Source organism: Pelobates fuscus, chromosome 6 (assembly GCF_036172605.1).
Source record: "Pelobates fuscus isolate aPelFus1 chromosome 6, aPelFus1.pri, whole genome shotgun sequence".
In the NCBI taxonomy this organism is placed as follows: Eukaryota; Metazoa; Chordata; class Amphibia; order Anura; family Pelobatidae; genus Pelobates; species Pelobates fuscus.
The window spans coordinates 41,256,027-41,267,629 of record NC_086322.1 but is presented as its reverse complement, the minus strand read 5'-3'; the positions used below and the strand labels follow the sequence as shown (position 1 = coordinate 41,267,629).

The 11,603-nt window shown below is 40.0% G+C and overlaps 1 pseudogene; it reads left to right on the top strand.

The window, feature by feature from the left end:
• The first annotated feature begins 2,128 nt into the window (after positions 1-2,128).
• LOC134615219 (F-BAR domain only protein 1-like) lies at positions 2,129-8,386 on the top strand (annotated as a pseudogene).
• Positions 8,387-11,603: the final 3,217 nt, after the last annotated feature.

Below are 11,603 nucleotides of genomic sequence, written 5' to 3'. Positions count from 1 at the left end.
ATCACTGAGGCGAACACAATAGACATTTCCGAAACAGAACAAACACATGAACATTACGAACCGGATCACGCAAAGCACTTACACATACCAACACACGCGCAAAGCAATGCGCACACCAGCCACTGCGATGAGATTACATAAACCGGTTAACATAACAAACCTACAAAAACAGACCCACGTACTGCAATGAGAGGGTACCTCAGACCTATCCTTACATTAAAATATGTATGGGTGCTGAATCTTAACTACCACGTTCTTGTTTACTGTTGACATGTATTTGCACTATATCTGTTTACTTGCAGTTCTAAGACAGACAATTATTGCTTAATTGCTAGAAAATGCGTATGACACTTGTCATAGTGCCAACCTACACAGGGCAACTCACGCCGCAATGCTTGTAAGTTTAACCCTGCAGTTTGTTTAAATGCGATTCCATGTATTCACCGAATTCGCCTCTGCGCAGGCGGTATTATGCATTTCTCCTCTTCTACTGATAATTAAGCCTCTGCGTAGGCTACTAATTGCCTTATTGGAAGTTACTGCATAAGCCCCTGCGAGGGCATCCACTTGCCTTACTATGACTCAATTCGAAATACACGCATATGTTATGAAACAATAAAAATATTTAAAACAAAGTGGGATACTTAGTTTTTGTTTGGGAATTAGGGTTGCATATGGTTAGGAATGATAACATATAAAGAATGATACCACACTCAATATAATTTAATTACTGTATATACTCGAGTATAAGCCGAGTTTTTCAGCACATTTTTTGTGCTGAAAAAACAGAACTCGGCTTATACTCGAGTCAATAGTCTGTATTATGGCAATTTGCATTGCCATAATACAGACTGAGGGAGAGGGGGCTGGCAGAGATCTTACTTACCCGTCCTGCAGCTCCTGTCAGCTCCCTCCTCCTCTGCGCCGTCCGTTCAGCACCTCGGTCAGCTCCCAGTGTAAATCTCGCGGCTCTCGCGAGACTTACAGTGTGAGCTGACAGAAGAGCTGAACGGACGGCGCGGAGGAGGAGGGAGCTGACAGGAGCTGCAGGACGGGTAAGTAAGATCTCTGCCAGCCCCCACAGCCCCCCCCACTGAACTGCCAAAGCCACTGGACCACCAGGGAAGGAGCCCCCCCTCCCTGGCACGCTAGCAAGCAGGGAGGGGGGATGAAAATAAAAAATAATAATAAGAAATAATAATGAAAAAAATATAAATAATAATATAAAATAATAACAAATAATAATAAACAAAATAATAAAATTGCCAACCCCCCCACCACTGCAACACACACACACACACACACACACACTGCACGCATACACACACTGCACTCATACACACACACACTGCACACATACACATACACACACACTGCACTCATACACATACACACACACTGCACTCCTACACACACACTGCACTCATACACACACACACTGCACTCATACACACACACTGCATTCATACACACACTGCATTCATACACACACACACTGCACTCATACACACACACTGCACACATACACACCCACTGCACACATACACTGCACTCATACACACACTGCACTCATACACACACACACTGCACCCATACACGCACACTGCACACATACACACACACTGCACACATACACTGCAATCATACACACACTGCACTCATACACACACACACTGCATTCATACACACACACACTGCACTTATACACACACACTGCACACATACACACACACACACACACACACACGCTGCACACATACACACGCTGCACTCATACACACGCTGCACTCATACACACGCTGCAATCATATACACACACTGCATTCATACACACACACTGCATTCATTATACACACACTGCATTCATTATACACACACTGTAAATAAATATTCAATTAATATATTTTTTTTAGGATCTAATTTTATTTAGAAATTTACCAGTAGCTGCTGCATTTCTCACCCTAGTCTTATACTCGAGTCAATAAGTTTTCCCAGTTTTTTGGGGTAAAATTAGGGGCCTCGGCTTATATTCAGGTCGGCTTATACTCGAGTATATACGGTATCAAACAGTGGTAATGAATCTTATTTTATTTATGTAAATATATTGCCATAAGGTTGGAGAGCGCAAATGCTAAATGTCTGTAATATCAGACTGAGTAATCAACACAATTTATTGAAAGTTCAAATACTCTTATTCCCTCAATCAACACCTAGCGAGTATATACACAAATAAAGCAAAAAACATGCACAGTGTATACTATTTTATTACAGCTGAGTACTACTAAATTGCTTTACAGTAAGTCTCAAAATATTCTATGTGAGAGGGTACCTACTATTTTTTTTAAAATTATATTCATTTATGTAGTATGTAATAGTAGTAATCATGTAGTATGTATGTATGTATGTATGTATGGACTGATGAGTTTCTAACATGCCCAAAAATGCATCACATGGTCAGACTCTGATGCATAAATTATCTAATCATAACTAAGATGGGCATGTTCTTAATTTGTGTTCCACATTTTCCTCAGAGTTCAATGAATTAGAGGGATTGGAGGAAATACATAACCAAAGTTTAAATTCCAGACTTGTTTCATGGCATCCTCGGCTTCTGCTTGGAGATTAAACTTACAAGAGAAAAATCTTGGAACCTGTTCATTGTTGGAAGAAACCATTACATCTATTTGAGGCATCCTACATTTTCTGACTATTTGAAGAAAATTCCACCTTTGGGGGCTAATCTCCAGGATTCAGAAACTACCTGCTGAGGAACTCTGACAATGCATTCTCTTTCCCTGGAAGGTAAACTGCCTTCAGACCTTGAAGATGTAGTTGAGCCCAAAACATTATCAGTCTTAGCTCTTTTATAAGATTGCTACTCCTGGCTTCTCCCTGGTCATTTTTATATGAAGCTAAAGTGCAGTTGTTGGTCTTAATCAGAACCCAAAGTCCCTTCATTATTGAAGCCACACTTACCAAGGCCTTGAAAACAGCCCTCAATTCCATGAGATTCAAATGAAGATCTTGAATCTAAGTTGTCCAAACTCCCTGTGTTATTAGGTCTTGGCAGTGCACAGCCCCACCTCTCCTTCTGACCTCTAGAGAAAATCCTAGTTTCAAATAGTGTTCTGCCAACCACTACTGGAGGTACAGTTTGTAGTCGTATTAGTCCAGGGCTGCAGCATTCAAGGCAGAGGTAAATGTAGTGTTATATGTGGAGATGTCCATTGAGGGACAGGAGAGGGAAGGGATGGATAGCATTTGTGAATCAGTATTGGAATTTTCCCACGCTGTGTAATTTGACTCATAACACGCTGTGTAAAATGACACAGAGCACTCTGATTGGTGGATTTCAAACCAACCAATCAGAGTGATGTGACAGGTAAATGTAGAGACTTACCTGTGAGTCTCTTCATTTACCTGTCAGAGCACTCTGATTGGATGGCTTAAACCCACCAATCAGAGTGCTCTGAGCCTAATTTCAGGGCTTTTTTCTTTTTTTTTTTTTTAATTGAGTCGGTTATCATGGCTTTTTATTTGGCCTTTTTGGGGCTGAAAAAATAAGATTTTAGAAGAAAGAAAACATCAAATGGTAAGTTTTTTGTTTTTGTTTTTGTTATCAAGGAGATAAACAGATATGGAGAAGAGCAGGTCAAAGTGCATAGAAAGTGCGAAGAGGGGATGTCTGGCTCTGCAGTGCAGTTCCCAGCTTTTGCAGATCCAGAGACAATTGTTGCAGTAGATTTTCTGAGTGGGAGCAGATCAGGAAGGAAGGATCACCCCAGAAAGTATTGGGCAAGGAAGAGCTAAAGACCAGGAAAGCCGCAGAGTCACTGCGTTGCTCTGTGGAAAAATACAATGCTGTACGCAAGGAGTTTGAAGAGATGTTGCAGTCTGCGCAGGTATTCCAGGACACAGGGGCTACTCATCTCAGACATATGAAGCGACTTGTTACAGCATACTCTCACTCGGTGAAAGGCACTCATGTGCAAATTGGTCAGGTTCAAGAATTTAAACACCATATGGAAAATGTAGCTATAGAAAAACTGATCAAAAGGTTTGCAGAAACCAATGGTACTGGAATAGACCATCCAGAGGCTGTGGAGTTTGAAGGTTTTCGCCTCCTCACGTCTATAGAAGGTGTAAAGCATACATGGTCAAAACCTTTTTGTATTCAAGGTTTGAGCCAGAAAGAGAAAGACACTCACCCTGTGGAATCCTCTGAGCCAGAATGTGTGGAGATTCCTGATGTATATGATGAGGGTTTTACAATCTGCCCAGAAGAAAATGCAACCATCTTGGCTGTTCACTGCTGATCCTCAAGTGACTCTGATTTTGACGATGATGATGAGCCTCTGCAAATCACGATCAAGCCCCCTCAGATTGGAGACTGTGAAGGGGACCAGGAAGCTGAGATGCAGAGGCTACGAGACACAGTGGAATGTCTGAAACAACCACCAACAGCTGGGGTGTCTTTTCGGCAACAAACTACACAGACAACAGTGGGTGTAGCAGATACTAATGAAGACTCCCAAAGACTTGCTCAAACAGATAAAACTGCTGTAAATTACTCCAACACTTAATTCCCAGCAGTTGTGATGCAGGTTTAGTGAGCCGATTCCTCCCGTCGCAGGCTCTACTGGAATCTGCTTTTGAGCCAGACCGGTTCACAGGGTGTCCTGCATACAATTTCACCTCCAGCCCATCTCCATTTTCTTCCTCCTCCCCTGGACTGTTACCAGATTCTAAACTCCTCAGGATGACTCTTCACCTGGTGATTCTCTTCTAGGTCCCACTTCTTGCTCAGATTCTCCAGCAGATCTCACTACTGTTATGACATCTGAAACACAAACCTCTGAAAGCAGAGCAGCCATGGAATGAAAAAATAACAGCCCCTAGTCCTCCAGTTATACCAAAGCTGGGAAACATGGAATCCTCATCTCCTAAACCTGATGCATGGGACTCTTCAAGCCTTCATGCCCCTTTTTGTTCTCTCGCTCAGCCCTCAGTCACAGCACCTTATCTTCCTAGGAGCAGTAACCTGAATATTCCTATGAATCAGTCCCTGTTGACCACAAACTTACTGTCTTATTCACTCAATGATTGTGTTGTCTTCTCTCCTCCATCCGTAGGAGCTGGAATATCCTTTGGATTATCACATGGACCCAGTCCTATTATTCTAGGATCTCAGGAATCACTCCCAATGGCTGCTGCATTTACCGAATATGTTCATGCTGCCTTTGAAGGGGGAACTTAGAGGGATCTGAGATTAAAATATCAGGAGAGCTCACAATGTCCTTTCCAGAAGGAATACTCAGTATTTGTGGGCAGTACTCAACCCCCAGTGGTTAGTTTTCGGCTGGTTCACACTTCTCAGAGTGGCCCAGGGATATTAGGGATTTCTGGCTAAACATACCAAGGCTTACTTGTTATCTGCAGAACCTAGCAGAGCAGACAACTACTCCATGTTATGTTGCTAAAATATCAGGTGTTTAAGTCAGGCCTTTCTGCTGCACCACTGCATCTTTCCTCCTCTTGGATTTGTAGCCCCTCATCCTCTGAGTTTTGTCTGTAGTGCAGAATATATAAAAAAGGTATATCCACCAAATCAAAGTCCAAATAGGGTAATATGTAAAATACACTTAATGAGTGAAATTTCAAGGTTTAACTCACAAATACAGGCTCATCTCAAACTGATGATATTTACAGTGATGTTAATTCCCAGAAAGTGCATGTAAGAGAAAACAGTGGAGAAATATATTGCAACACTGTCACATACTGAGCAAGTTGCTTTATTGTACGCACTTACAAGATAAATGATAATAAAAATACCATCAGCAGAATCTCTGAAGTCACTGGATCAATGGTAACGTGCAGGTGCTAGTTAAACATGATCTTCCCAAACATCAGATGGAAAATGCAAAAAAATGGCATCAATATGTAATAAAAACAATCAATAAAATACATATGACAAACCCAACATGTTTGTCTCATTTGAGGCTTCCTCAGGGTTATTAAAAATCAACATGTCCAAAAAACAAGTGAGTACAAAATCCTACATGAAAACATTCTTTTAACTGTATTGAAGTCTGCCTCCGGACTGCCGCCAGCCAATCCGGGTTCTTTACAAACAGCTGTGCCTGTTTCTAATCTTCTTTTTCCATATATTCCGCGCCAAAGTGGGGGGTCCTTCCATTTAGAATGCTTTGTAGAACTCACGTGCATTCCACCAGTGTCTACGTGTTCTCCTCACGTCCATGCATCATCATGGAACCAGACGCACCCATTGAATGCACAGACGCTCCACCGACGATCCCCAGCTCTTCCGGAATAGTAACATGTTTGGGTTGGAATGCATATGCGTTCCAAATCATGTTCACTTCATTCTGGAGTTCAAAAAGCTTTAACCAGTTCTCTGAAAAAGTCCAGGATATAATACAGTATAAAAAAGAGAGATGACAAGTATGCAATTAAAAGAGGAGAGTGAATAATTAAAAAATAAAAAACCTGTATATGGAATCAAATAATGTATATACAATATACGTAATATAGAGTGCATTAAAATATGTTATATCTTAAAAAGAGTAAAAACAAAAAAGTACAAAATGTAGCAATGTATCACAATAGAATAATCAATAATAGTAAAACACATATGAAACGTACAAGAAAATGAGAGAGGGAATACTGGTATAGCAAATTATAAAATAAACATTTAAAATATAAATACAATAAAAAACATATTAAATGGAAATCAACTTTCAATCCCTTAGGTTGCAACATCTGTTGATTATGAATCCAGTATCCCTCTATTCTTCTAAATGTCATAACTAGAACCCCCCTCTTTTGTCCAATTTTACTTGTTCAATAATAATAAAAATTAAAGTGCTGGGGTTAAAAGTTGGAGAACACTTACAATGCATGGGAACTGAATGGGATGTAATGCATTTTCTAATATTATTCTGGTGTTCTATAAATCTGACCTTTGCCGGTCTCCTCATTCTTCACACATACTGTGTACCACACCCACATGTAAGCAGGTACACAACATATGTGGAGGAACAGGAGACAAGGCCCTCGATTTTAAAAGGTCTCTTGTGTGGACGTGCTTTGAAAGGAGTGAGTCACTCTGGGTAAAAATTTACAAGCCTTACAGTGACCACAAACATAAAAACCCTCTCTGTTATGAGAAATTAAGGAGCCCCTCTGATTTTTATTTCGGAAAGTGCTTGGTGCTAGGTCTTTCTTTAACTTTTTCCTTTTCTAAAAATTACACTTGGGTTTTGGGGTAGTACTGAACCTAACAAATTATCCTCCTGTGATATTGGCCAGTATTTTTTAACAATGAGATTCATTTGGAAGGCTCTGTAATTATATCTAGTGTTAAATGAGAACTTGACTTTCTTATTTTGTTCATTTCATGATTTTGTATCCTTATTAAGAAGAAGTTCTCCTCTTTCTATTATACTTAATTCATTAGCCGAGTAACCTTTTTCTACAAATTTGTTAGTCAAATAGGATGCCTGTTCTAAAAATCTGGTTCTATCAGTGCAATTACGCCTCAGTTGGATGAATTGACTCTTGGGTACAATAGACAACCATCTAGGATTATGTCCACTAGTAACCTCAATACAACTATTGGTGTTGGTTGGCTTAAAATATGTAATGGTTTTAATATTTAAATTATCAATATAAATGGTAAAGTCTAAAAAATTAATCTTATGTAATTAATATAATCAATAAAAGTCTTAAAATTAGTTCCCTTCTAAATAACTAAAATGTACTTTATACAGGGCCGACAGAGAACCAAGTTCACCCCACAATGATTATTGTTTCAAATTAATGTTCTCTCCCAATAATCCATAAAAATATTCTCATAACTTGGAGTGAATTTTGGTTCCCATGGCATTGCCCTTTATTTGTAAGAAAAAAATCCCCATTAAAACGGAAAAAAATGTGGTTAAGAATAAGTTTAATAGGTTGAATAAATATGGGATTTGAAATTGGCATCTAAGTATTCATCCCGATCTAAATTGCTTTTAACTGCTGAAAGTCCTTGTTGGTGATCAATAACTGTAAACAGTGAGCTTACATCGAAAGTAGCCTACAGATACTCTTGCCTCCACTCTATAGAGTCTAATTATTGTAACAAATGTTTCATATTTTTAAGATACGACTGGGTTGACTGAGCATATTTTTGTAAAAAATGGTTGATGAGCTCAGATAATTTAGAAGTAAGTGATGTCTGGAGTACAAGCAGAACGGGACTGACCTGTGTGACCTTCAAATTATGCTTCCCCTAGTAAAACCTTTGTCCAACCTGCAACTCAATCCTCCAGCTTCCCCTAGTAAAACCTTTGTCCAACCTGCGATTCAACCCTCCAGTTGATCTGGCAGATTCCACAAATATCATCCAATTAAGTATTAGTAAATTTTGCCCCTATTCGCTATACCACTGTTTAAAGAATCCACCAATCAGAGTGCTCTGTGTCATTTTACACAGCGTGGGAAAGTTCTTTGGAATTTTACTCATAACTCTCTGATTGGTTACTTAATCCACCAGAGGGTTATGAGTCAAATTACACAGCGTGGGAAAATTCCAAAGAACTTTCCCACGCTGTGTAAAATGACACAGAGCACTCTGATTGGTGGATTTCAAACCATCCAATCAGAGTGCTGTGATAGGTAAATGTAGAGATTTACCTGTCAGTCTCTTCATTTACCTGTCAGAGCACTCTGATTGCATGGCTTGAACCCACCAATCAGAGTGCTCTGAGCCTAATTGCAGGGCGGGGCAAGGCTTTATAAGCCTTCCCCCACCCTGCAGAGCTCAGTCTGCGCGGAGCGCTCGCCGCGTGAAGATGGATTTTTTTTTTGCGCTCGTTTAAAAAAAAAAAAAACATTTTATAATTGCGTCGGTTATTATGGTTTTTTATTTGGCCTTTTTTGAGGCTGAAAAAAGAAGATTTTAGAATAAAGAAAACATTGAATGTTAAGGTTTTTTTTTTACATGTACTTAGTTAAAGGTACCCCCTCATTATTTTTAGGGTGAGGGGGGTAGGTAGGGGTGAATTTTTTTTGGGGGGGGAGGTGGTGACTAGGAGTTTGGGGACTCCTAGTCACCTGGGAGGGGGGTTAACTTTTTTTAGGGCACCCACCCGCCACTTAGGGGTGGGGGCGGGGGGGGAGAACAATAGGTCCACACCCTATTGGTATTTAGGGCCCCCACCCGCCGCTCAGGGGTGGGGCCCAGGGGGAGGACATTAGGTCCTCCCCTTATTCCAATTTAGGGCCCCCACCCACCGCTTAGGGGTGGGAGCCAGGGGGGAGGACATTAGGCCCCCCCTTAATAGTATTTAGGGCCACCACCCACCGCTCAGGGGTGGGGGCCAGGGAGGAAGACATTAGGTCCCCCCCCTATTCTGATTTAGGGCCCCCACCCACCGCTCAGGGGTGTGGGCCTGGGGGGAGGACAATAGGTCCCCTCCCAATTATTTTACATTAGTACCCCCAATCGCCGCTCAGGGGTGGGGGCCGTGGGGGCAATAGGTCCCCCCTCCTTTATTTTACATTAGGGCCCCCACCCGCCCCTCGGGGGGGGGGACGGGGGGCAATAGGGGGGGACCTTCTTATTAATAAGGGGGACCTTATTTTTATTTATTTTTTTACAGTGAGCAGCCACAGGCTGCTCACTGTTTAATAGACATGCCCCTACTCGGTATACCGCTATACTTAGTATTAGTAAATTTGGCTGAAAGACCAATTTAGGTCTTTCAGCCTTTTAGTAGATAGCTCCCTAATACCGTGGGAATTCGGGAGTTATCTATTTATTCATTCCTGTCATTACATTGACTGGCTAAGTAACTTACATTTTATATGAATGTATGTTACTTGATTGTTGTGTTGCAAATGCTTACAGCTGAATCCTGACTATGTTTGTATACTTTTTATTTAAAATTGTTTACAATGTAACATTCTTCTTCTTTCACTGGGTAAGTATATTAGTACTTAGGCAATACTGTGCTTCGGAACTTCGGAACTTCGACACTTCGGAAAATCAGTAATTTCGGAACTTCGGGACCTCGGCAATTCGGGACTTCGGCAATTTGGACATTGGTAAGTACCCGAATGTCCAAATTGCCTGAAATTCGTCCGAATTCATATTCGGACCGAAACAAATTGCACATGTCTACTAAAGATGTGTGGCTTCTTAAATACCTACAGGCTAGTAGTAAGTCTAAAGTAAGAAGTAGATCATTCTATAGGAGTGATTTTGCAGATAAGAATTAGTAACATGTGAATGAACAGAAGGCATGTGAAGGTCACTCGCAGAACAAAGAGAAGATAATTTTGCCAATTAAAGATGACATGTAAAAAAGAGTGGAATTGTTGAGTGGTTTGAGTTGTGTCAAAAATACATCATATACATGTCAGTGTCATACAAATCGGATAGATAGAGAGATAGATAGAGATATATTTACATATATATCTATAGATATCTATATATATCTATCTATATATATATATATATATATATTATATATATATTGCAGTTTGTACACATATAGCAAAAATGCAAAACAATGTCTTTACTTTGCACAAAAGCTATTATTATGAAAGGGTTAACATCTAAACTAAAAAAGTGATGATCTTAAACAGTTACATTAAAAAACTGCGAGAACAATATTTCAGCAAGGTACTTAATAAGCTGCATCATATATTATATATTCATTTCACAGTGCTTCACATTTTTCATCTATGCTGTTATTAGCATTTCTCAATTATAATGGTTGCATAATTAAACCATAATTGGACATTTAAACTAATGCATATTCATAGGGATGCAGATATAACAAAACAAAATATATTAACCTGGGGATATATAGACAGAGTAAGATGTTTTCCACCAGATTTTTTTGATGGCTGAAGCACTGCCTTATCAAAACGGGAAATGTACTTTGCATAATATTGTTGAAACATAGAAGATAAATATAGAAAATGGTACCGCGAGTGAGTAATATTTTTTGCAATGAAAAAGTGTCATAATTCCAAAGGAAATACAATTTCAATATTTAAATAAATTATATTTAATAAAAATATAAAAATAACTTCAGCATTTATATTTTTTATCAGTATATCTAAAACGTTAGTTCTGGAGTTCTGAGTCCGCTTCCTGCAAGTGTCACGGAACTCCTCAGGCAAACGTACGGACAGGAGGAATTGAATTTTGATGGAAATTAGGTTGTGTTTTGGACTTGTTTGGAGCTGTGTACTTACAACTTAAATGTAAGGGTTTTTTTAGTTTTTTTTTTTAATAATATCCACAAATGGTATAACACTATTGGAGCCTCCTTCCGTTCTCTCTATATATTGGTTTATAGATAAAGATCAACCTATGAAGTAGAAATGGAGTGATACATCCCTTAGTAGAGATGTCCTGAACAGTTCGCCAGGAACTGTTCGCCGGCGAACATAGCTTGTTCGCGGTTGCCGCGGCGGGTGAACATATGCGATGTTCGGTCCGCCCCCTATTCGTCATGGAGGTGGGAGGGTCTGGGAGGGAGGGTCTGCTGCTGATTGGCTGGAATGTGTCTTCTGACTGTGAG